General features: G+C 35.3%; 1 protein-coding gene across 6 annotated transcripts in view; it reads right to left on the bottom strand.

Moving 5' to 3' along the window:
• Nucleotides 1–18,326, bottom strand: part of LOC123530073 (uncharacterized) — a 61,011-nt gene extending 42,685 nt beyond the window's left edge. For 3 of the 6 annotated variants that reach the window (XM_045310770.2, XM_053521030.1, XM_053521031.1), the window contains exon 1: nucleotides 9,719–9,854. The gene's annotated coding sequence lies outside the window, so the exon portion shown is untranslated. Of the gene's footprint in view, nucleotides 1–9,718; nucleotides 9,865–18,080; nucleotides 18,208–18,227 lie in introns of those variants that run through there. The other 3 variants (XM_053521029.1, XM_053521027.1, XM_053521028.1) reach the window with 3 other exon arrangements.
• Nucleotides 18,327–27,047: the final 8,721 nt, after the last annotated feature.

Genomic DNA, 27,047 nt, shown 5'->3' with positions numbered 1-27,047 from the left:
CGGACCAATATCTCCAGATTTACTGCTCTTGAATTGGTCAAATTGCCCAAATTGACAGTGTCTGCTCAATAACTTGAGTAATTTTTCTCAGAACTTAATATAACATATATAGAGTGTGAATCTCTATATAATTCAAGTCAAGTTAGAAAACCAGCCAGTTCAGATCAAGATCAAGATGTGACCAATTAATAACTTAAGCACTTCTTATTCAATGTTTCAAAAACTTAAAGTCATAATGTTTATTGCCATGGCTAAGTTCAATAACCAGCAGGATAGTCTTATCTGCTCCAAAGTTACAGCCCTTGAATTAGTCAAAATTAAGAAAATCTCAACAAGTACAGTTTTTTAAAGTTAAAAGTAATTTGCTGTGAACGGTGTACTTTGCAACAGTTTTGCACTCTTCTTCTCTATAGGATCAATTTTTTTCCGGTGCTCATGCAAGCCTAAACCTTCTGAATTATGCACCCATAATATAAAGCCCCCAAAGGCTTTTTTTTTAATGTTTTCACAATTTGACAACAAGTTTTATTTAATGTAAACATGCTTTATTGGACAAAATTTAAACATGCATGAACACAACTGTTAATGTTTATAATTCTAAGTAAGCATGGTTCCTCATTGATTTTTTAAATTTTACTGTCTGTGCACGCCTCATCAGAATTTTCAAAAATATCTCTTTATAAACTGGGATCATCTGATAGGAAATGATCTAACCTGGAAAATGAATGATCACCCTTAAATGTTTTGTTCAGAAATAAAAAAAATTATCGTCATTTATATTAATATTACGACTATCAGTTTTGGCCTTGATGCAGCGCTAAAATGTGCACGTAAATACAAGAGGGTCATTTTATCAATCGTAATAACTTGAACAATCTTGGTAGAGGGTTATGTAAAGACTATTTGTGTGAAGTAATTCTAAAATAGCACAGCAGTTTAAAAGATTTTCAAAGTTTCCACTATAAAAATATAGGGAAAAATCACCACGCCCCCTGGTCGCAAGGTTTTTTGATGAATTGGAATAATCCGAACAATCTTGGGAGAGGGTTATTGAAGGATCCATCTGTGTAAAACTAGAAGATGCTTTTGTAAAAAAGCACATGTCTCCCCCACTGCAAAGTCATATAGGCAAGATTTCAATATCGACAAGAGCGAAAGTCAAAGAGACACTGATGATTGGCTGCAACAGGGATCATCTACTTGGCATGACCAATCATCCAACTAAGTTTCAACATTTGGGGCCTAGCGGTTCTCAAGTTATAAATTGGAAAAGGTTTTCCATGTTCAGGCCCCTGTGGCCTTGACCTTTGATCAAGTGACCCCTAAATCAGTAGGGGTCAATTACTCTGCATGTCCAATCATCCTAATAAGTTTCAACATTCTGGGTCAAGTGGTTCTCAAGTTATTGATTGGAAAGAGTTTTATATGTTTAGCCCCCTGTGACCTTGACCTTTGATGGAGTGACCCTAAAAACATTACAGTCATTTGCTGTGTAAGTCCCTTCACTCTATGATTTTATTTGGGTTTAACGGTGCACCAACACAGTATAGGTTAATTTTGTGCCCGCTGTGACCTTGACCTTTAAATGATTGAACCCAAAATAAATAGGGGTCATCTACTCTGCATGTCTAATCATCCTACGAAGTTTCAACATTGTGGGTCAAGTGGTTCTCAAGTTACTGATCGGAAATGGTTTTCCATGTTCAGGCCCTTATGACTTTGACCTTTGATGGAGTGACCCAAAAGCAATAGAGGCTGTCTACTCCATAAGCCCTTCCACCCTATGAAAACAATATGTCTCCCCCAGTGAATGGGGGGGGGGGGGAGACATAAAAATAAGTTTTAAAGCCATATGCCTTTAAATAACAGCCATATATCCTTGCACACAAAACTTGAACCAGAATTTTCTAAGTCAAAAAAGGGACATAATTTGGCCAAAATGCATGCCAGCGTTATGGCTTTTGATGTTTTCACCTAGTTTATAACCATGAAAGACACATGAGAAGTTTCAATTCAACATCTGTATTATTTTTGGACATAGTAACTTGTATGTAATGTAAAACTTTAACCAGGATTTTCTAAGTCCAAAAAGGGGCATAATTTGGCCAAAATACATGTCAGAGTTACGGGACTTGACCCAGGTCGGTTGGTAACTGACCTAGAAAAACAAACAAGAGGGTCATGTTGACCCTGGACCACCCACCTGAGCAATATGAGCTACATGTTTCAAATGTCAAACTGATGCAAAAATATTAAGGAAGTGGGTCAGTAGGTCAATCTCATGGTCATTAAAAGTCAGTCTTAAGATCGATGTGCAAAACTGTATATGTCATCTAAATTTCAAGGCTGTATCTAAAAAAACAAGAAAGTAGGTCAGTAGGTCAAGGTCACAGTCAAGTGACCCCCTGATTACATGGGGTCATCAGGTAATTGTAATTAAACAGTCTAGGAAATATGATCAGATAATTTTTGAAGTATTTTTTCCTATATAACTCATATTCAAGTGCCAGGATGGGGCCTCTTCACCCCAGGGGCATAATTTGAACAACCTTGTTAGAGAACCACTAGGCAATGCTACTTACCAAATGTCAATGGCCTAGGCCTTGAACTTTGAAACAAGAAGATTTTTAAAGTTTTTTCCTATATAAGTCTATGTAAAACTTGGGACCACAAGGGCAGAGCCTTTTTTCACCCCAGGGGCATAATTTGAACACTTCTAGTAGAGGACCATTACACAATGCAACATACCAAATATCAAAAGCCTAGGCCTTGCAGTTTCAGGCAAGAAGATTTTTAAAGTTTTTTCTTATATAAGTCTATGTAAAACTTGGGACCCCCAGGGTGGGGCCTCTTCACCCCAGGGTAATAATTTGAACAATCTTGGTAGAGGACTTCAAAAACCAGGATACCAAATATCAAAAGCCTTGGTCTTGTGGTTTCAGACAAGAAGACTACATGTATATAAAACTTGGGACCCCCGGGCGGGGCCCCTTTTCAACTCAGGGGCATAATTTGAACACTCTTTATAGAGGACCATCAGGTGATGTCACATGCCTTGCGGTTTGGACAAGAAGTTTTTCCTTTCGATTGCCATGGCAACCAGGGTTCTATGTGGAATTCAATTCTTTGAACAATTTTGAAAGGGGGCCATCCAAGGATCATTCCTGTGAAGTTTGGTGTAAATCTGCCTAGTTCATATGAAGAAGAAGATTTTTTTAGAAATTGTTGACGAACACAAGTTGCACGACGGACACAAAGCTGTCACGAAAGCTCACCATGAGCCTTTGGCTCACGTGAGCTAGAAATAAGTTTCAAAGCTATATATGCCTTTTAAATGATAGCCATATGTAACGCATGCAAAACTTTAACCAAGGTGTGACACTGACACCAACTCTGACGCCAAGGTAAGTAAAATAGCTGGATTATTCTTTGAATAGTCAAACTCAAAAAACCTCTGGTAGATATCTAACATGCATAAAAATACCTCTAGTAGATATCTAACATGCATAAAAATATCTCTAGTAGATATCTAACATGCATAAAAATACTTCTGGTAGATATCTAACATGCATGAAAAAGATCTCTGGTAGATATCTAACATGCATAAAATACCTCCGGTTGATATCTAACATGCATAAAAAGATCTCTGGTAGATATCTAACATGCAAGAAAAAGATCTCTAGTAGATATCTAACATGCATAAAAATATCTCTAGTAGATATCTAACATGCATAAAAATATCTCTAGTAGATATCTAACATGCATAAAAATACCTCTGGTAGATATCTAACATGCATAAAAATACTTCTGGTAGATATCTAACATGCACAAAAAAGATCTCTGGTAGATATCTAACATGCATAAAATACCTCCGGTAGATATCTAACATGCATAAAAAGATCTCTGGTAGATATCTAACATGCAAGAAAAAGATCTCTGGTAGATATCTAACATGCATAAAAATACCTTCCACTGATATCTAACATGCATAAAATACCTCCGGTAGATATCAACATGCATAAAAATACCTCTGGTAGATATCTAACATGCATAAAAATACTTCTGGTAGATATCTAACATGCACAAAAAGATTCTGTAGATATTGACGCATAAAATACCTCGCGTAGATAATCAACATGCATAAAAAGATTTTCTGTAGATATCTAACATGCAAGAAAAAGATCTCTGTAGATACTAACATGCATAAAATACCTTCCACTGATATCTAACATGCATAAAATACCTCCAGTAGATATCAACATGCATAAAAATACTTCTGGTAGATATCTAACATGCAAGAAAAAGATCTCTGGTAGATATCTAACATGCATAAAAATACTTTCCATGCATACCTAACATGCATTAAAATATCTCTGGTAGATATCTAACATGCACGAAAAATATTTCTGGTAGATATCTAACATGCATAAAAATACTTCTGGTAGATATCTAACATGCATAAAAATACTTCTGGTAGATATCTAACATGCACAAAAAATATCTCTGGTAGATATCTAACATGCAAGAAAAAGATCTCTGGTACAGATATCTAACATGCATAAAAATACCTTACACTGATATCTAACATGCATAAAATACCTCCTGGTAGATATCAACATGCATAAAAACCTCTAAATAACTTCTCTGGATACACATGCAAAAAATACTCCCTATGATATCTACATCATAAAAAACCTCTGAAGATATCGAAATCATAAAAAATCTCATGGATATCTAGCAGCAAAAAAATACTCCATGATATTACATGCATAACAAAGCTCGTAGAACACGAAATGCCCTTGATAATTCATAATGCACAGAAAAAAATATTTGAACTGAAAAAAAGTTCTACTGTTCTGGTTCAATGTGACCTTGACCTTTGACCTACTGACCTCAAATTCAAAAGGGGTCATCTGCTGGTCATAATCAACCTCCCTATTAAGTTTCATGATCCTAGGCCCAAGCGTTCTCAAGTTATCGTCCCGAAAGGGTTGAACTGTTCCCGGGTCAATGTGACCTTGACCTTTGGCATACTGACCTCAAAATCTATAGAGGTCATCTACTGGTCATGACAAACCTCCCAATACAGTTTCATGATCTTAGGCCCAAGCATTCTCAAGTAATCGTCCGGAAATGGTTAAACTGTTCTGGGTCACTGTAACCTTGACCTTTGACCTACTGACCTCAAAATCAATAGGGGTCATCTGCTGGTCATGATTAACATCTCTATCAACTTTCATCATCCTTGGCCCAAACATTCTTCAGTTATTGTCTGGAAACTGTTTAACTGTTCCTGGCCAATATGACCTTGAACTTTGACTTAATGATCACAAATTCAATAGGGGTCATCTGCTGGTCATGACCAACCTCCCCATCAATTTTCCTGATCTAAGGCCCAAGTATTCTTGAGTTATCATCCAGAAACTGTTTACTGTTCCTGGTCACTGTGGCCTTGACCTTTGACCTACTAATCTCAAAATCAATAGGGGTCATCTGCTGGTGATGACCAACCTCCTTACCAACTTTGACAATCCTAAGCTTTAGCATTCTTGAGTTATCATCCGGAAACCATTTAACTGTTCCGGGTCACTGTGACTTTGAACTTTGACCTACTAATCTCAAAATCAATAGGGGTCATCTGCTGGTCATGACCAATCTCCCTATCATCTTTGATGATCATAGGCCCAAGCATTCTTGAGTTATCATCCGGAAACCGTTTTACTGTTCAGGGTAACTGTGACCTTGACCTTTGACATACTGATCTCAAAATCAATAGGGTCATTTGCTGGTGATGACCAACCTCCCTATCAACTTTCATGATCCTAGGCCCAAGCTTTCTTGAGTTATCATCCGGAAACGGATTGGTCTACATTCCGACCGACCCAGACCAGACCGACCGACATCTGCAAAACAATATACCACTCCTTAGAAAGGGGGCATAAAAGTTGCCTCCCATGAATATCTAACTTGTATCAAATACATAGTGAATATGACATTAGTGTGAACAGTCAGAAAAAAATCAGTTTGATAAAATAAATCCAACTGACCACCTTTAACATGAAACATAGAAGATTTATTTGTACTCCAGGTTGCCATAGAAACTATATAAACTGATGAATAAGACTCCTGGAATACTTCTGCTGAAATCTGGATCAATAGGATATTGAGAATTTTTTTTTTCTCATTATAACAGAATTGTCTAGATGCAGTTTCTAAAACAATTACAGCAAGACTTTTAACTACAATATGAAATTTTACAGGCACACCAACTAAACAATGCTTGACTCTTAATTAGAGATTTGCCAGTAAAAAACTTTACAAAAATTTAACCAAAATATTCTTAGTTTATAAAAGGCATAATCTATCAAAATTCAAATCAGAGTTATGGGGATTGTTTCTCCTGGTGTAGACTTTGATAGTAAATGACTGTTTTAAGTTTCAGGTCAATAGCTTTGATAGTAAGAGATATTTGACTTTATCCAAAACTTTAACCAATGGCGGTGGCGATGCCGATGCTGGGGCGAGTGCAACAGCTCTACTTTTTCTTTGAAAAGTCAAGCTTAAAATAACATACATATTAACATAACATTTAGAACAAAAAAGCTAAAAAGTGCTATTAACATGCATTGAAGAGGCGACGGATATGCACATTTTAAACATTAGGGCCATGATGGCCCTATATTGCTCACTTGAGTTTAATTGCTTGCTTGAATAGATTTCTTTGCTAAAGCTTCAAAACAACTAGGTGAGAAGGTCATGGTAAAGATTCTACAAGACAGGTACATGCACATATCTGCAGAGTTCAAAATACCATAGAAACCCACTTATCTAGTGAAAAAACAAACAAACATAATAATTTTAGCAAATATCTACCATTTTGTAAGTGTGCAATCACTTCACGTCCTGTCCCCTGATTAAGTATGCCTATGGCCTTTGGAAGAATTAACAAGATTTTTCATTATTTGACCAAATAATCAGATTTTTAATCTAGATGACCTAAATTGAATATTGACCTAGATTACATAAAGACAAAGATTCCTGCCAAGATTTGTGAAGATCAGGTAGAGAATATGCCAAGATGTAATTTAGTCCAAAGATGACCTATTCATAATTATCACCTAGTTTTTACACAGGCAAACATTCTAACAATGTTTCGCAAGACTGAGTAGAAATGTTGCCTCTCCAGAGTGTTAACAAATAAAATGTAATACACAAATTGGAATTAAATGAAGTTTTTTATGTAAAAAGACATTTTAATTCATAGTCAGCTGACTTCTACCACTGTCATTTCTTAATTCTTCTGACACTCAGCTAACCCTGAAAAGATTAAAGGCTAGAAAAAAATTAACAAGAGAACCTCAATGCGGATACACCCAAATGTATGACCTTTGACCCCTAAGTGTGACCTTGACCTTGAAGTGGGCCATACAAACATGCACTCTGCATGTCCTCTCAATGTGGTGAACATTTCTGCCAAGTTTCTTTAAACTCCTTCAAGCAGTTCAAGAGTCACAGAGCGGACACGAAACAAAGTCATATGACATTTGACCTCTATTTAAAGTGTGACCTTGACCTTGAAGCAAGCCATCCAAAACATGCACTCTGCACATTATCTCATTGTGGTTAACATTTGTGTCAAGTTTCTTCGAAATCCTTCAAGGGGTTCAAGGGTTACAGAGCCGACTTGAAATTGCTAACAGACGGACAGACAGACAAACAGACGGGCGTATGAAAATTCATATCTTATTTGTTTGTTTCTGAATATAACAGTCAACAGCATATTTTCATTCACTGTCATAGTGGTAATAAAACCCGTCTGCTGCTTATATTTTACCAAATAGGCAGGGATTTCATTAATTATTCAAGTAGAAGAGTGATGTTGCCAAGTAAAGGGATGTCTAGGGGTCCACGTATTTAGACCTTTACTTGCTGCAGGAAGAGTAGCTGGGGCTTCTGGCCACTATAGCAGGGGAAAATTACTGCTCCCTGGCCCTTAATGAACATCAAAATCTTGATATTTGATATGCATGGCAAATTTAAAGCCAGAATTTAAAAAAAAATTGCCTATGGAAAATTTTCATAAATCTTTTCTCTCTTTATTACTTGTTGCTTTTTCAGTAAACATGGCGTTATTTTATTAAAAAAATATCTTCTTTTTTTTCAATACAGCATGGCTGATAAAATCTGATAAAACATTGAGCTTTCACAACAGGCTTGACAACAGCAGAAATACCTTATATATCCAATACATATAGGTTTACAAAGTTTATGCAAATATAAATTGAATTCTTATAAAACTTCCTTTTTCATTTTTTATACTTTTATCATTGTTAACATACTGTTCAGGTACCATACATATTTTCACTGGGTCAAAACTTAGCAAATTTGAAATATCGAGTATGTTTGCAAGATTATAAACAAGAGCTGTCCAGAAGATCACCAATGCTAGTCTATTTGAATTGTTGTCCAAGAAGCAGGAATATTACCCTAACTGTTAAAATATCTAAAGAGTTTCAATCTAGAATCTGCATTAGTTTTGGAGATAGTAACTTGTATGCAAAACTTTGACCAGAATTTTCTAAGTCCAAAAGGGCGCATAATATGGCTAAAATGCATGTCAGAGTTATGGGACTTGATCCTGTGAGGTTGTTTATTGACCTAGGAAAAGGAAGAAAAAGTTTCAAAGCTATATGACTTTAAATAATAGCTTTATGTACTTGCATGCAAAACTTAACCAGGTGTAAGCAAATTTGCCATAAATTATTGATTATGCAATTAACTGTCAAATTTCTTGATGGTTTTACTACAGAATATATCTTTTTACTACACAATGGTAATTTTAATGTTTTAAATTCTTCAACTTATTTGTGATGAAAAGTCAAATCTAAATCCACAGGAACTTGATCTATATATGAAATAAAGGTATTAAATCCATACAATATTTCAATGAAACTTCGAAGTTTTGTTGTTTGTAGAATCATCTGGGGCATGTGCTGTGAAAAATCTTAATTTGATTTCTAAAGTAGTGTGATATTTATTTCTAAAGTCACTAGATGTTCATTGTAAACTCTTGGTCCATTTCTGCTGGAGAGGGTGGTATCAAAGAATTACAGTGGTTTCGTCAAATCACCGGTTCGTCATACTTAATTTACATAGTAAGTGAGAAGCTTAAACAGGCCAGGCGGTGGTTCTTGGATGGCACCTTCAAACTGATGGAACACCCGTTTTACCAGTTAATGTCTGTCCATGCGTTCGTCCGAAAGGGTGAAGATGCCAAATAAGTACCACTGGCCTATGTACTGATGTCACGAAGAACAAATTTATCCTCTTGCGTCGAATTTAACATTTGCATTTAGTGATTTACAAATTGTAAAACCAGTAATAAATACATAAGTTTCGTACATAAGAATTACTGCAGTAGTTTAACAAAAACTAAATCTCTATTTATCTTAATAATCAGCAATTATATCATTTATTCTTCTTTTCACTTTCATTCCATTTTTTGTATAAATAATTAGCTTTGAAATTATCTTTTCAAAATTTTGCCACACAAAGTACATCAACAATAAAACGACCAAAAAAACAATCATTATTACACTATAACAATAAGTATGACGAAACCACTTCTCATTTACTATATAAATTAAGTATGACGAACCGGTGATTTGACGAAACCACCACCATCCGTATCAAATACAGTAACAAAATAATTAATTACCTTTTGTTACCTTTTGTTGACAGGGGAATTTTCGACGCCCTGAGTATGGCGTATATTCCCCGATTCGATTACTGTTTTTTCTCGCGTCGACGGTTCCGGTCTGTGTCGATTATCTATTTATATAGTTGTAAACTGGTGTGCTGAAACTTTTCCTTAGTATATATACTTCTTATATTTGTTAGGTATATGTTTGCACCTGGTCAGAAACATTAAAGTTCAAATTTTCTCTCAGTATATATCTGACATATCATAACGTTTATTAATCCAGTGTTTGTCAAGCCTTGTTTTAAAAGTGTCAACAGTTTTTGCATTAATTATTTCAGCAGGTAAATTGTTCCATGGTGTAACAACTCGATGTGCGAATGAATTTAACCTGATGGATTTCTTTGCTCTTGGTTTCTCTAGTTTAACTTTAAGTTCATGCCCTCTAAGATCACTAGCAGAAAATTTGAAAAATGTACCCATGTCTATATCATTGACTTTTTTAACAATTTTTAATGTCTGAATGAGATCATAGCGTCGCCTCCTGTATTCTAGTGTTGTTAACTTCAACTCATGTAGTCTCTGATTGTAGCTCAAACCCTTCAATTCAGGAATTATACGGGTTGCCCTTCTCTGTGCATTTTCTAGTATTTGTTTGTTCTTTTTCGTGGTTGGGAAGTAAACAAGATTTCCATAGTCCAGATGGGATCTGATTAATGATTTATACAAGATCAGAAACAAACTTTTGTCAACAAAGCAGAACTTCCTTTTGATCAGCCCAGTAATTTTATTCACCTTGTTAACTGATCTATTTATATGTTCATCAAAATGCAGGTTACTTGTAAACTCAATTCCAAGGTCCTTTTCACTAGTGTCAGTTTTCAACGTATGCAGGTTATCATCCTTATCGGTCATAGCATATTCGAAATTACATTTCTTGTTACCGTAGTTAACTACATTAATGCGATAATTTCTGTAACATTTTATGACTCCATCAGAAAGACAAGTGAATTTTCTACAAAATAACACCCAACTGCTGTTTATGAAATGGTTAATCTGTTACTGGGAATAAAAACAACCCCTTAGGCCCCCGAGAATATGAGAAAACAGGATACTTGAGAATTAAAGAATCAGAATTAAATACTGATTAATGGCGCTGCTCTATTAAAGGGAAGTCACCATGCTTAAACGGTCATATGCTGCTAAAAATAAATCCAATTCTTTCTCTGGCATAATCACAATAAATGGCTGGCCTAAAGGCAAAGATATATGGAACTAATGTCTATCTATCTATGTTTACGGCCTCACGCCTCTTACGAGAAGATGCAGTACAGGACAGATAGATAGATAGATAGATAATAGCAGAATATTGTCAAAGTAAAATATAAAAAACAAATAGAATGAGACCACAATTAATTTGTAGTGGTGGTTTTTTACTTAATAGTCTTTGACAAATTCTGTAGAAAAGTGCTACAAAACATTAAAGCATTGATCTACTGCCATCTTAAAATCAAATTCACCAAGTTAATTATTACGGTGTACCATTAAAGAAGAAACGATATACAGAACAAAAACAATATGAGAACTGTATTACATGACTACCATTTTCATAAGCGCCCTTTCGCTATGTAGTTTTTGTTCCTTTATGGAAACAGACACAGAGAAAACATAGTATTAAATTGCTTACTTCATCTGAAACCAGGATATTGGGAAACAGCATGTGCCAATTCTAAGGTATCAGAGGTTACGATTAAGTTATAGAAGATAAAATATAATTTTATTTAAATAAAGATTGAAGACTGTATTTTCGGAAAATACAGATATTTTTGTGAGTAATTTCATGTCTTCTTGTTACGAAGAGCGCCCCTTAGCCGTACCCTGCATTTTTCTCACGGAAAAGTTAGTTCTTCCGCTATAATTCAGGTGAAATTAGTCAATATTTGATTTTTTTCTACACATACGTAATGAAGTTTCGAAATATTCACAAATCAATTTTAAAACAATATTTAAACAAATATTTCAAAAAGTGGCCCACTCGGAACGGCAAAATGGACAGAGGATATCGCAAAAATATGTGCTAAAGCTAATGGAACTCTTAGATTCTTAAACAGATATTTAATCATTTCATCTTTAAAAGTGAAAGAACAAGCATATAAAAGTTTGGTTCGTTTAAATATTGAATATGCCGGAAGGGTATGGAATCCCTTCTTTCAGCAAGATACACATATAAACTCGAACAAGTTCTGAGGAGGGCGGCAAGATACGTATTGCATAGACACGGAAATCGATCTCGTGTGACCGAAATGCTAGACTACCTTGATTGGCAATCACTACAAGACCGCATGAGACGGGAGGCAAGACTCAGTATGATGTACACAATTGTAAATGACATTATAACCATCGGTAAAAGTAATCGTTTAACCCCACCAACTCGACAAACAAGAGAAGTGCAAGAACACTCATATCAAATGCCACACTGTAACAATGATTACCGTAAAGAATCTTACTTCCCAAGGACGACCAGGGAATGGAATGGGCTACCACATGATATAGTGTCAGTGGGGACCATGGAAACTTTCAAGTTCCAAGTGTCCAAGTACTTTGCCTAATCTCTGTAAGTTATTCATGTTTCTAACTTTCCTCTGTATATAGTATATCTTTTAACTCTGAACTTTTTCTGCGCATACTTCCCAAACAACAGAATAATCAAGATGTTGAATGTGGACGCAAAAACGGCAGAAGCAGCTAGAAGCAGAGAAAATGAGTAAAATTGCTTATTTAGGACATGCTTGTGGAATTATTACTGTATATACACGATTTTTACATCACATTCCATTATGTGGATATTTTGACTCAGACATAAATCATTAACTTTGTGTATACCTGCATGTATTATGAATTATGGCAATGCAATGCATCTTACGTTATTTTAATGTTCAATGATTAACATACTTCTCATTATTATAAACATTATGATAATTTAATTCATTTCAGATATCATTATTTTATTCTGTGTTTTCGTCACAGTAACCATGGCATTGAAAATAAACGTAAAATCTTACCGCGTTTGTTATATTTTTCTTTAGCCTAGTATATGTTATTTGTGTAAACTGCCAACAATCCCAGAATTGACGGAGACTAAAATGATACTAGCTGAGGAAGTCATTACATATACCAATCCGAACTAAACGTATTTTTCGATCTTTTTTAAGAAATACCCTGTAAATGTGAAAAGAATTGTGAAGTCACGTTGTGACTTAACATTCTATAACCCGCCAGACGTCGTGTTTTTGTTGATATATGATGATTTATTTTTACGAACAATCCACCCTGAAGACATACCCTATTTATTTCCGATTAATTTAAAGAATATACAGTGAGAAGTGAGATATAACAGAATATATACTTTTCACCGTCCGGAAAAATATATGATGGGATATGCAAACTAACATGTACTTTTGAGCTCTCATTTTGCCCCTCCGATCAGTTGAGCTTTTGAAATATTTGTTTAAATACAGGTTAAAAATCGATTTGTGAATATGCCACAACTTTCAAAATGAACTTTCTCTACATATGTGTAGAAAAAAATCAAATATGGACCATTTTCACCTGAGTTATAGTTGTATAACTATTTTTTCCGTGAGAAATGCAGGTACCGCCAGGAGGTGCTCTTCGTAATAAAAGATAGGAATTATGAAAAGATATCTGTGTTTTCCAAAAAAATCAGTCTTCAGTCTTTTATAAGATAAAATTTCATCTGTGTGAGATAAATTTTGGTAGTTTTGTTTAACAGGGTAAATTCAAATTGGTTGAACCATAGCAATTTATTGTACTTTGTGTAAGTTATTTTTTAGCTGCTACAATCTCAAGTTCGTTTATCTCTGTCCCCTTGAGTACAAGTTTTATCCAGGTTTGAAGTGCATGACCATCTAAAGGTACTTTTTATTGAATGAAAAAGGAAGAAATACGGATATTTAACACTTTCCAGTGTATTTCGGTTTCACAGTTATCCGTCTACATAGTTGATGATTTTATTAGTATGCGCGCTAGCTTTCTAAAATAAGATTAAAATGCATACGTCGCGGGGCTCGTGTTTCCATGGTAACGCATTCTCTCTCATTTTAACTATGTATGATAACGGGTTTTTCGATGGCTTCATTGACATTCTGTTCATAATCAACATGGAATATTATGTTATTGGCAGAATACCAAACACTTTACATGTAGATTTAGTGTTTCATCCCATAGGCTTAAAGTAGAAACGGGGAGGTAGAATAATACACCATTTGAAAATAGAACATATCTGATTTGTAACAAACTAGAAGACGAATACCATTTTTCGCTAGAATGTAATTTATTTAATGATTTAAGAAAGAAATGTATTAAGACATATTTTTAAAAAAGACCGAGCATGCACAAAACAATCGAATTATTAACATCTGCACACATAAATGTCATACTAAGAAACTAAGCTACTTTCATAAATAACGCCTTTGAAAACAGTAAATCTTATGTGTAATTGTTTAATCCACAGTGAGTTACTATAAATACACAGACAGTATTCAATTTATATATTCTTTCTTTCCGATTGTACTTCTACGTACTGTGCTGGAGCTGAAAAACATCGTCTCCTGTCACAACTTTACAGTTGTTAGGAAAACTTTTAGATTATTATTTGTCACAGCGATTTGTATATTTATGCACTAGTATGTAGCATATTTCCGCCATCGATAATCCTTTTCAGAATTTGCACTAATTGACAAGTTTTGGTCATGGGTCATGTTGACCTACATCAAATATATTATGTGATGTACGTGAACTAGCTGATTACCTTGTTACCAGGGTAAATTCAAATTAGCTGAACCACAGCAATTTTTGTTTCGTGTAATTTAATGTTTTAACTGATACAATCCCAATTTCGTTTATCTCTGTTTCTTCAAGTACAATTTTTAGTTTTGAAGTACATGACCCTCCAAAGGTATTTTGTATTGAAAGAAGAAGGAAAATACGGATATTTAAAACTTTTCAGGGTATTTGTGTTTCATTGTTATCCGTAGACGTCTGCATAATTGATAATTTCATAAGTATGCGCGTTAGCTTCTAATATAAGCTTAAAATGTATATGTCGCGGGGCTCTTGTTTCCATAACGCATTTTCTCTCATTTTTAAACAACTATGTATGAAACGGATTTATCGACGGCTTCAGTGCCATTCTGTTAATAACCAACATGGAATATTTGGGTAATATAATTAGCAAAATAAAAAAACTCTTTACATGGTACCCTATTTTTCTTAAAGGTTAAAATATAGCTTACATCTTGCTTTTATCGTAATTTCTTATATAAAAAAAATAAAATCTTTCTTGCTACTGTAGCTTTAAAACATCTTATTTCTAACGTAAGTAATACTTTCGTGTTATATGTATTTATCTAAACAAATTTCACAGCTTAAAATACATATAGCAGTACCCCTCGTCTGACATTTTGTTATGGAAAAATCGTTCTGCATGCTGCTATTATTCTCATGGATATTGTTGAAATGCAAATAAAAAGCCGGTGCTGTGTTCCTTAAATAGACCAATGTCAATGCTTTTGAATTTTACATTTAGATATATACGTAACGGGCTTCGTTTCCATGGTAACATCAATTTAACCCAAGAAACCACAATTTTTGAACAATCTTAGAGCTTAGTTTTAGTATATGAGTAACTAATTATTAAGGGAAACTGAAAAATAGGTATTGCAAATCAAATTGCCGAATTTTTATTTGAAAATGGCCGTTATAAGTAACCTTTCATGCAACTATATTCCCAATAACATCAGTTACAATATTCCACATTTTCTTACATTCCGCATAACATTTCAATATAACTACATAAAAGAAGCAAAATATTGATAATTATTCAGAGTGAAAGACTCATAAAAATATTTCAGCAAATGATGGATGTTCAAAAATAGTTCATATAAAGAAAATGCACAGAATTACGTATTTTCAAAATTAAAAGATATTAATTTTGCGCGGTTACTGACATGTAACGTCATGACGTCAATGACGTCATTTTAAGGCAACAGTGTTTTGAAGTGTTTCTGAGCATAGTTTTAATATATAAGTACCAAATTATCAATGGAAACAGAGAAAAAGGTATTACAAATCAAACTGCCAAATTTTTATTTGAAAATGGCCGTACTAAGTAACCTTATGGCATTGGTCTGTTGATGCGTCATGTTGAGTGTGGTGTGCTGTGTGTTGTGTGCTTGTCACCTTCCGCTTTTAGCCTCCGCCGCTGGCTAGCCTTCTGGTGCAAAAGAAGCCGAGTGTGTTAGTCTTCCCTGCCAGTACCTAACCTCGCTGTAGACAAGCCCTTTGCAGTGCCTCCCAGATGGCGCCAGACGCTAAGTGAGCACCTTGCGGCCTCGGGCAGAACTGCAGGGGACTCAGAGGAAGTCTGTCCCCAGACATTTGGCATGCCAGGCCCACCGGTGTGTGGACACGCCCTGATGCCTGTAAACAGACCCCCAACTATGGGACAAATAGCCCCTGTGTACCCAGGGTAGGGTATGATCTACCCCGACAGAAACCTAAAGAGTTGAAGGCAGAGGTGCTGGGCCATTAGCGCTGTCTTAATGAACACAGCACTATGCAATATCACTATGACTACACAGCCATCCGTTATACAACAATGTGGTGCTGACTCCCTGAGGTCCCTCCAGGGAGATTCAATGCCGGGCTCTGTGCCTCGAAAGAGTCCTCCCACAGCTACTGGAGGTCCCTCTTTCAATCCACAACATGCTAAGAGAAGAAGGATGAACATACCAAGGAGGAGAACCAATCAGCATCAGCCTATCCGGTTGATGCATTGAAATGCAGAGGGTGTCTTCAATAAGAAGGCTGAACTTGAGCATATCCTCCATGAGAAAGACATCAATGTCTATTGCATTCAGGAACTCACCTGTAACCGAAGAAATCCTTCAAAGTCAGAGGATACCAGTGTTTTCACTGTGACAGAATTGGCAGACGAAAAGGAGGCATCATGATATTGGTCAGGAACAACATCAGTGCTGTCCAGATCAGCATGCATATGGATGACTCCGAGTTCCAAGTTCTGAGTCTCAGAAAGAACGAGTTCAGCTTGAAACTTGTGAATACTAGTATATACTCTCCAAGTGACAAAGCTCTGTCCCTGGACAAAGTTGCAACTGATGAAACCAGGTTCTTTGTAGGAGACTTTAACAGTCACTCACAAAGCTGGGGATATGACCAACTTTTAACTCCAGAAGCTGGCGAAAAACGTCAACCCCTGACCTTGCTTCATGTGCTGATGATATACACGGGCATATCAAACGGGAAGTTGATGAGCAACTAGGAGGTAGCGACCATCGCCCAGTCCATCTTACTATGGACCGTATAGCCTCTACTTCACCCAACATCCCCAGATGGAACTACAAGAAGGCCAGATGGACCTTTTACCAAAGTCTGAGTGTTGAGCTCAGTAAAGACATCAGGGTGGAAGGTAGAGACATCAACCGGGTTGTCAAAGGCTTCAACGCCAGTATACTAAAGGCTGCATACAGCGCCATTCCAAGGAGAGGAAGAAAGGACTATAAGCCCTGCTGGAGTGATGAGTTGGAGAATCTACAGGCAAAGCTATCAGAAGCCAGGGAGGAAGCAGAAAACAATCCCTCACAAGAAAGTAACCTTTCTCTACAGCCAGCTAATGCCTAATTCCTCAGGCACAAACTGGAAGCACAGATGAAGAGCTGGAGAAACAAACAAGACTCGCTCAACCTAGAGCGAGATGGTCAAAAGCTATAGAGATTGACCATATTCGTCATTGTATACCGTGCAAAAACAATCCGATTTGCATGTTGTATTATTCATTTTTCCTTCACTTAGGTACAATGTCATATATTTAACTTTCGTATTTACAAAATAAGTATACACGTCACTTTTTAACAAACAAAACTTGATGATTGCCCAATTAACCTTACCTCTATCATTAATATTTATACCGAAAATGCCATACTAGATCAACTCGTATACTGTTTAACAGTAACATATAACTTTAGCATACATCTCTTTAAACCATAGCGTTCTAAAAATATATGATTTAACATCATATCATTAAAATATTACAAATATTACAACTGAAATTTGACATTTACAAAGTTTATCGAATTTCAGCTGGATGAACTAGGTTATTTCCAAACTGAAATATTTCTTTCAAAGTATTAAATTCATAAATGCTTGTAAACATTCCAGATTCGTTATTCAAGTTTTATACTTACAAAATAAGTATACACAACCAAACATGTCAGATATTTTACTTAATTTTCATATTTACAAAATAAGTTTACACAACCAAAATAACAAATAAACTGACCTTTCTTGCCAATATAGCCTCTACATTTATATAAAAATTGAAAAAGTTCGAAATTTCAACACTAGATCAGCTGATATGTGTTGTAAAAAGTTTTTAAACCCAACGTTGTTAAAACTTCCGCCTAAACAGAAAAATATTAAGACATACCTTCTTATGCTTCATTTTTATCTACACAAGGAAGTATCTAAATCAGTCAAGCGACAATCAGTTTAACATAAAACGACAAATAACGTACCCTTATACCCGAGACTGTACACTCATAAATGCCGTAAGAATTCAATATTTAGTTTAACCTTATTCCATATCTAGAAGTTCTGATATCGGTTAACAACACACACGACGATGGCATTGTGGCGATCTGCTTGAATCAGATTAATGTAATTCAAACATAAAAGAGACTGCTAGACGAAGTGTTCATTTGGTTTAGTTTTGATGAAACATTGTTTTTGAAACAACTTCTGCCAATGTCCGGATTATTTAGGCAAGAGATTGCGCAATATCGTTCGCCATTAAGATTTCATTTATTGATGAATTCGCTGTCTAACGAGCGTCTAACCGTTTTATAAATTGATTTGTGCTGAATATTTTTTCTTTGATAGCACGAAAGTTAGGCTAAATTATTTTACACGTTATGAAGCAGACTTACAAAGTCTGTTGAGATCAAGTAATCTGTAATAAAGTTTATTCTTTCTTCAAACTGACATTGATATTTTTTCAGAAAACCATTTTCTCCCTAGGCTCATCTCAATAAAGTCAGAGGTAAGAGATATTGATTTTTTTTTCAGAAAGCGATATCAGAGAGGATTGATTTTATGGCCAAGTGCTTTACATTTTAATGATTCAAACGACTGATGCCAGTCTAGTTATGAAGTAATAAGTTATTAAAGAAAGTTTTTGTTTAAATAACATGCATTAATCATAAACTAACTGACATCCAATCGAAACTCGGTATCTCGAAATTCAAGGGACCGTGCTTTTTATTTCGAGATACCCGAAATTCGAGTTATGAGGAGGGACGCATATGGACAAATTATGAAAAGATTTAATACTTTTTATCTGATGCCGTGTATACGCTGCCCGCTCTTTACCTGCATACGATTCCATACAGTTCGTGTTTATCAAAGTTTTCAGTTTTTCGACGAATAAAGAAGTTTTTTTTTATATACAGTCTCATCGCGATGACCTCCAATTAATCCTTATTAAAGATCCCAACTGTTCAAACTAATAAATTCATTTGTTTAAATTAAAAGCAATTTTCATAAAGTCTCAAAAACAAATGACTGCTGATGAAAGAAATCTAATGTTTACATCGAAAATTATAATTATGGCACCTGCATACAATTATGACATCAACTCACTTTGATAATCGCCGCACCTTTGATATGTCGGCATCTAAGCTTTATGGTTAGGCGATAAACATATGGATATGTGTTAAAAACCAACCACATTCACAATGCATATTTTTCTCACTTCGACTTACCGAGTTCATAATGCACTTGAATTTATTGACGGGACTGAAAATCCCTTTCGACACATCCGGAATCTCGGTAAGTCGAATTTTGACGTAACAGTTGAATTACATATATAAAGAAGGAAATTTGACGGGACTTTAAAATTTCTTTGACTTAAGCGGAATTTCGAGGTAAGCGAGTTTGAGATACCGAGTTTCGACTGTACTAATATTTAGTCAACATATTTCGATTAAGCTACAACATTTGACATGTGAAAAGAATCTTGCTTTAACGTTCGTTAAACATTGCAATATTAAATTATTCACCCCTTAGCTTCAACGATAACGTTTTACGCTTTTCTACAGTTCAGTGATTGATTAGCATTGTCAAGCCTGTTCACAGTTAACAATAGCAATCTGGCTGCCTGCCATGTGTAACTGGCTACTTGTAAGGTTTAACAATTTACGCGTGATCTTAATATCAAAAGTCACACAAAAAATATCAGAGATTATATGTATTTTTTGTCACACGGAAGACAAGGAAGAAGGATTGTCTTGTTGAGAAAGACATTGACCGAAAACAGACAAATTTAGGATAATTAGGTCAAGAAATATATTTGCTAAATCAGTTTCAGTTGTGGAATTGACTATTAATTTTGACAACTTTACTTTTGCATGTACGTCGATCTGGCATTTCTGAATAATTACATTTGCAATATCCTTTTCTGTTGAAAATTATGACGTTCATTTCGTATGAACAGCAAAAGGAAAGGCGCGAAAGTTGCGTTAACGCTGGCCGCTGTTTTGACGACGTCCGCGTATAGTAAGGGAAAACGTTCTTTAGATGACGTCGCAGTTGTTCCGTCTGGTGAACAGAATGGCCGGGAATGTTAAATGCAACAAAATTATAATCATGTTCAAATTAATATCAATGGTTTCTGTTATAGCATTGATTTTTAAAGAGCTAGAACTCTTTTATATGTACATGTTTGATCGATTTGGAAATTTGGGAAATGGTGGCCATCTTAATTTGAATAGTCTGTGTAACTAAATGACCTATTTTGTTGATAGTTTAACAGACTTAAATTTTGGGTGATGTAACTACTACGTACATAATGACTACTAAAAAGACCTAAGTCAGCATAGAAGAGAGTTAAAATCATCAAAATGAACACTTTCGTGGTTTTAACTCATATGTATAAAATCTGGAAAGTAGATCCATCGGAAGCACCGAAAATAAGGCAAACAGTGAAAATTGCAGACTCGGTTTGATCGAGTCTGTTCATGAGCAGTAATGGAATATGCAGCACTGCCCACGCCCTCTAGCACCGGCTTAAGCAGTGTTCAAGCTTCAAATCTAAATGAATTGAAATCAATGATCCCGAAGGACCAGAAAATGTAACAACACTGAGTTGAAAAACAAAGACAAATATCAAACAGGGAATGCCACGTACCAAAAACGCAGCCTCCCCAAAACGAAACCCACAGCACGCAGACGTGCACACCAAAACACACACACACACACACATACACATACACGCGCAAACACACAAAGCCAACACACGAGGACAAAACGAACAAACAAAGGAACACAGTGGGGCACCGCCTTGGAACGGTCAGTGGCAAAAACACCACTGGGGAGCTTAAACCGGTTTATGGTGCGCACCCAACCTCACTCTTACCCCCACCATATTCCAAAGACACGGGACAGTGTAAATAAAAGTAATCCCCTCCAGGTGAATCTCTTAACAAACGTAATGGAAACAAAAAGGCATGGCATGTAAAACACAAAAAATGCTCGTGTATAGATATATAAAAAGCAAACCTTTAGAACCAAAAACGTATGTACTCGATGCCTTTTCAGAAGACAGAGCAACAAGAGAAACACCCTTAAGGGCCCGACGGAACAGGCCAGAAGACAGATATCAAAACAGTTTAGTCCTGGTAGGATTTAAAAACTGCTTATCATAGAGTCCTCCCCCCTCTTCCGTCAGACACAATCAAAGAGGGAAGCGTAGTGTCCAACTGTAAACGGGTTGAACACTAAACATGCGGTATGTCTCAAAACAGTTGGGTCGTAACCTCTTTTAATAAAACGTTTTATAATTTTAACAAATACATTTGGAAAATTACCATGACCCAAGATCTTACGAAGTTTGTAAACCACATCCCCATAAAAAACGGGTTTAGAAAAATACCTTCTCGCGGAAGTGTCTTTAAATTACTATTGAATTTTAAAACTAAATCAGAATTACGATAGTAAAATTTAGCAAAATATTTACGCAATTTGTAATAACGGTAGCCTTGCTGAAGAAGTTTACTTGTAATATATTGATTACGTTCATTGAAATGCTTGACATGACTACACGCTCTGGCAAACCGAATTAATTGAGAAACATATACCCCATAAGATGTAGCCTGAGGTACATCCCCATCCAAATGGGGAAAATTTACAATACTAAAATTAAAATCATCCCTCTTGTCATTAATTTTGGTATGTATAATATTGTCATAAATAGGGAGATGTAAATCTAAAAATGAAGCATCAGTATCCGAATTGTTAGTTTTAATTAACTGAAGCTCCCTAGGATAAATAGTACCCACCATTTGACCAAAAAATGGATTATCCATATTAAGAATATCATCCAGATAGCGTGATGTATAATTAAATGCAGTTATAATATCTGCCTGCGTATCTGAAGAAAAACTCAACATAAAGTCTCTTTCATAACAATATAAAAACAAATCTGCGACAAGGGGTGCACAATTTGTTCCCATAGGAATACCAACTACTTGTCTAAAAACTACATTCCCAAACCTGATGTAAATGTTGTTCAATAAAAAGGAAAGGGCTTTACAAACTTCGTCACAGGCCCACATTGTATAATGTTTAATAATATTGCTAGTAAAAAAAGCTTTATCAAAATTGCACGCGAGAAATGTAGCATTCTCTCTGGCAAAAGTCTTTTGAATTAGGGCAGTTAGTTTGAAGTCGGGGCGACATTTTACGGCCGCAACACATCACTTAACACCCGTTGTGAAGTAAATATAATCTGGAAAGTAGATCCCTCGGAAGCACCGAAAACAAGGCAAACAGTGAAAATTGCAGACTCGGTTTGATTGAGTCTGTTCATGAGCAATAATAATAATTTCGGGTTAATTTGAAATAGCTGTCGTCTTGAATACAGACTTATATTGCTGGATCTGCTTCCCTTTTGAAGTTCCAATCGGGAACTTCCTTGAAAATGTTTGCGGTCGTACAAGCTTTTGCAATGCATTCATCATTTCTACTCCACTAGCGAAGAATAGGTCTACTTTTTACATTTTATTCGGTATATGATACATAGCGTAGCATTATTTGACAACCAAAGTAAATTATATATTATTTCAGGCTTTAAAAATACGATTTATTATAAGAAATGTTACACAAATTTCTTTTTCACCATCCAAATCAGCGTTATCACTATGCAATGCAAATCATCAGACATCAACGTTTTTAAAATCGTCATTAAGTTTTTAAACTGATATGTTGCTCATACCGACTTGGTATAGCTTAACCTTTGCTTAATTTCTGAGTTACGAGTTTAAAACTTTTTGGCCTTGGCCCACGGACTATAACTCTCATATTGACTTACAGTTTTGTTGAGTTAAAATAATCTATAAAAATGTTTATTACATATATTTATTATTTAATGATTAATACGTAATATTGTACTTACAGCACATTAATTACTACTTTTGACGATGGGGGAAGATCCAGTTAGGCACCTGTCTGAGTATTATTTCAGGCATTAAGGCAGATCTAATAAGCATCAATAAGCCTGTTTTAAATCCAAAGCGAGGTTTCGCGCCCATATTGGCAGTCAACGATCTGAGCCACATTGTCTTTTTTATCTAGTAGGCCTACTCACAACGAAAGACAACGAGTTTTCTGGGCAATAAGTCTATCTGGGAAATAAGACATTTACTGTTTGCAACAAAGTTTACATAGGAAGTAATCCAGAAATCTGCGTAAAAAGAGGTCTGTATTTCTATACCATTCTTTAAAGTAATAACTCGTATTTCGAGATGTGCGGTTCAGACAAATTTAGCTGCTTTCTGCAAAACGATTTGTGTTCGGTCATATTTTTGAAAAACTAATAATAATGGTTTCTTTCCGGTCTGACATTATAATTATACTAAGGCATTTTTCTTTTTGAAAATGTGTCCATTTCTATATTATTAAGTAATATGCGTCGGTTGCTGTATTACTGTATGAAACTGAAAACAATCAGTAGTCTTTTTGCAGTCATTTAACTCACGGAGTGTCATCCGAAGATACAGATAGTTGATAACTTATAGAGAAGTAAACATCCATACTTCTAGAATACAGGGAAGATTTTCTAGCAATACGGACCTCTTTCTTACAAGATATATTCCTTTTACTTATTTACCTCCAAAATTTTGTTGTAAATGAAAAATTTTATTTCAAAAGATTATCGAAAATGTTGTATGTAACACCACACGCCTTTTTCAGGTTGTAACACCACACGCCTTTTTCAGGTCGTTTGCAACACCACATGCCTTTTTCAGGTTGTGTGTAACACCACACGCCTTTTTCAGGTTGTGTGTAACACCACACGCCTTTTTCAGGTAACACCACACGCTTTTTTTCAGGTAATACCACACGCCTTTTTCAGATAACACCACACGCCTTTTTCAGGTAACACCGCACGCCTTTTTCAGGTTGTGTGTAACACCACACGCCTTTTTCAGGTTGTATGTAGCACCACACGCCTTTTTCAGGTTGTATGTTACACACACGCCTTTTTCAGGTAACACTACACGCTTTTTCATGTTGAACAGATTCAGAACGTTAGCTGTTTTTCTTACAAGATGAACTACACCAGAATGGATAAATCAAGGGATAAATACATCTTATGCTTCAAAACTTGTATCCAATGCAAAAGTTTTAAGTAAATTATTTTTTCTTTTACGTTGAAAGTTCTATTTAACCCAAAAGTTATATCCTATTTCTACTCTCTACCTCTCTAACTCTTCTGTCTGGTTATTTTCGACTAGCCTTCCCCTTTTCTGTAAAACATTTCCTTCTATTCTTCTCTCAATACCACTTGTCTCTGTCTTTCTTACTTGCTTTTTCCATATCTATTTTTTTTCTTTCAAAGTATTCATACGTTTTTTGCCATATCTGAAACGCAATAATATGTTAACATATATCTCAGAATATTTAAAAAAAAAATACATGTCACTGACTATCCATATGACCGTAAACAACATTTGTAGAAGCAGTCACCACTTATATTTTTCGTATATTAGATGACAAAAAGCTGAAATAAAAAAAAATAATTAAAGTCAAATCTTCATGCATGATACATTCCACCATATTAAAATTTGCCAGAGTAATGAACATGAATATTGATTTAAATAGGTAAATGATTATTTTTGCGAAGAATAATTTGTTCTTGTTGTTTTGTATTTTTTTTTTTTTTGGGGGGGGGGGGGGGGGGGGGGGAATTGGTGGCTGCTGCCACCAGTGTCAAAAAGAATACTCAGTTTGAGAAATCTTGTCAGTTCTTAAGACCATCCTAACAACACAACCAAAAATAGTTCCAGGCTTTTAAGGGAAACAATTATCTACACAGTGTGCATAATATGCAATGCTACAATATATGCCTTAATATCATTTTTAATGTAAATTCGGCGACTAAAATTAATACAAACTGAAGTCAACGTTTTAATTAAAACAACCACGTGTATGAGTACAAATATACAAATTTATGGTCACGTGAATAAACGATGACCTCATGTCATGTGAACTGGAGCGATGATATTGATTAGCTATTGCATAGTACTGCCCTATAGTTCACGTAGTTTATAACGTAGAAAAGGTAGAAACCTAGCCTGGGAGTCTAGACTGAAAATTCAAACATGTTTCCTAACCGCAGTGTCACATGTATAACTCCCGAAATATAAGGCTGTATTTGATAAAGAACGATGATTTCTGCTAGCAATAATCCACGGCTAAAAATAGAAACGGAATTTCAACGGAAAAGTTTCCGAACCTTTCCGGTCCATAGACAATACCAGTTTGTACCTCCCATAGCTTTTCCAGCAAGTTGTAACAATTTTCAAATATGTCAGAATAAACTTAAATGTTCGATCGTCATAGCTATCAACTTGTAAGATAATATATTAATGCAACCCTAGTGATCTAAGAATGTCAACATTGTCTCGTTTTCGTTTCAAACAAGCGAAAATATGACCAAATTTTAATTAGGCTATATATAGAAAATCGATAATCAGCAGTGATATGGATTTCCCCAGGCGTTGATACTGCCAATTAACGATGATATTAATACCTGCCTCTTGGAAACGGCAGTCTATAGCAAGTCGTCGGATAACAGATTTGACCACCTTAAAAATTAAATTGTTTTAAGACAGATTCTGTTCACTTCATCTAAATTCATTTGAGTCGCACCATGAGAAAACCTACATAGTGCATTTGTGACCAGCATGGACCCAGATCAAGCTGAAGATTCGCACAGTCTGGTCAGGATCAATGCTGTTCGCTAACGGTTTCTCAAGTTGCAATAGGCTTTGAAAGCTAACAGCATGGATCCGGATACACAAGCTGGTCTTGATCCATGCTGATCGCAAACACACTATGTTGGTTTTCTTATGGTGCGGTTCAATATATCTGATTTGATACAAATATATGTATAAAAATTAAAACGGTTTCGTTTCGCCAGTTACATATTTTTCGATTTTTTCTCCGTCTGACTAAAGTTGTAAGTTTGTCTGACTTAATGTCCAGCATTTTTGCGAAGCCTGTTGTTACGTAGAGCGGATTTTTTAGTATAACGGATGGAGTGATAATTGATGCACCTCTAAAATACACTAGTTGCAGAACTGACATTCTGAGGTGCATTTGCGGTGTATGTTTGTGTTGTTTTCATTCACAAAAAACTCACAGATATCTGATAAGGACCAAATCAGTGTGTATATAATTCATGACAGGCACTGTCCTAAAGCTTTAGATAGAAATCTTAAAAGCTGAATGATTTGGAGAAAAAGCTTATATTATTTATTTATAGTAAAACATCGCCGATGTAATTTATGTTGTAGTTTTCGTCACAAATAATCAAAAAGGATCAAAACTATTCGTTAAAGACTGAATCAGTGTGTATATAAACAATGACTGGCAGTCAGTGAAAAATGTTTAATTATATAACCAAGGCCATTTTGAAAAAAAGAGTTCTTCAGGCTTATATTAACAATTCCTCAGCTGTCGCTTTTTTAAGAATATTTTACACATTGATTAGCATCCACCATCAGCGCTTTGAGCGCTTTGATTTTTACTGAAAACAACAACAGGTTGTTTTGTAGATTAAAGTAGTATCGCATTGCAAGTAAACACAATGGCTATTAAAGTAAAAAGCTGACCTGCGGTCTATCATTGTGTGACATCTATACGATTTGATCTTTAAGGTATTCTATTTCATTTAATAGAAAAAGAG

The sequence above is a fragment of the Mercenaria mercenaria genome, chromosome 13 (genome assembly GCF_021730395.1).
Source record: "Mercenaria mercenaria strain notata chromosome 13, MADL_Memer_1, whole genome shotgun sequence".
Taxonomy (NCBI): domain Eukaryota; kingdom Metazoa; phylum Mollusca; class Bivalvia; order Venerida; family Veneridae; genus Mercenaria; species Mercenaria mercenaria.
Note: the sequence above shows the minus strand (reverse complement) of the source record. Positions and strands in the feature narration are given on the sequence as shown.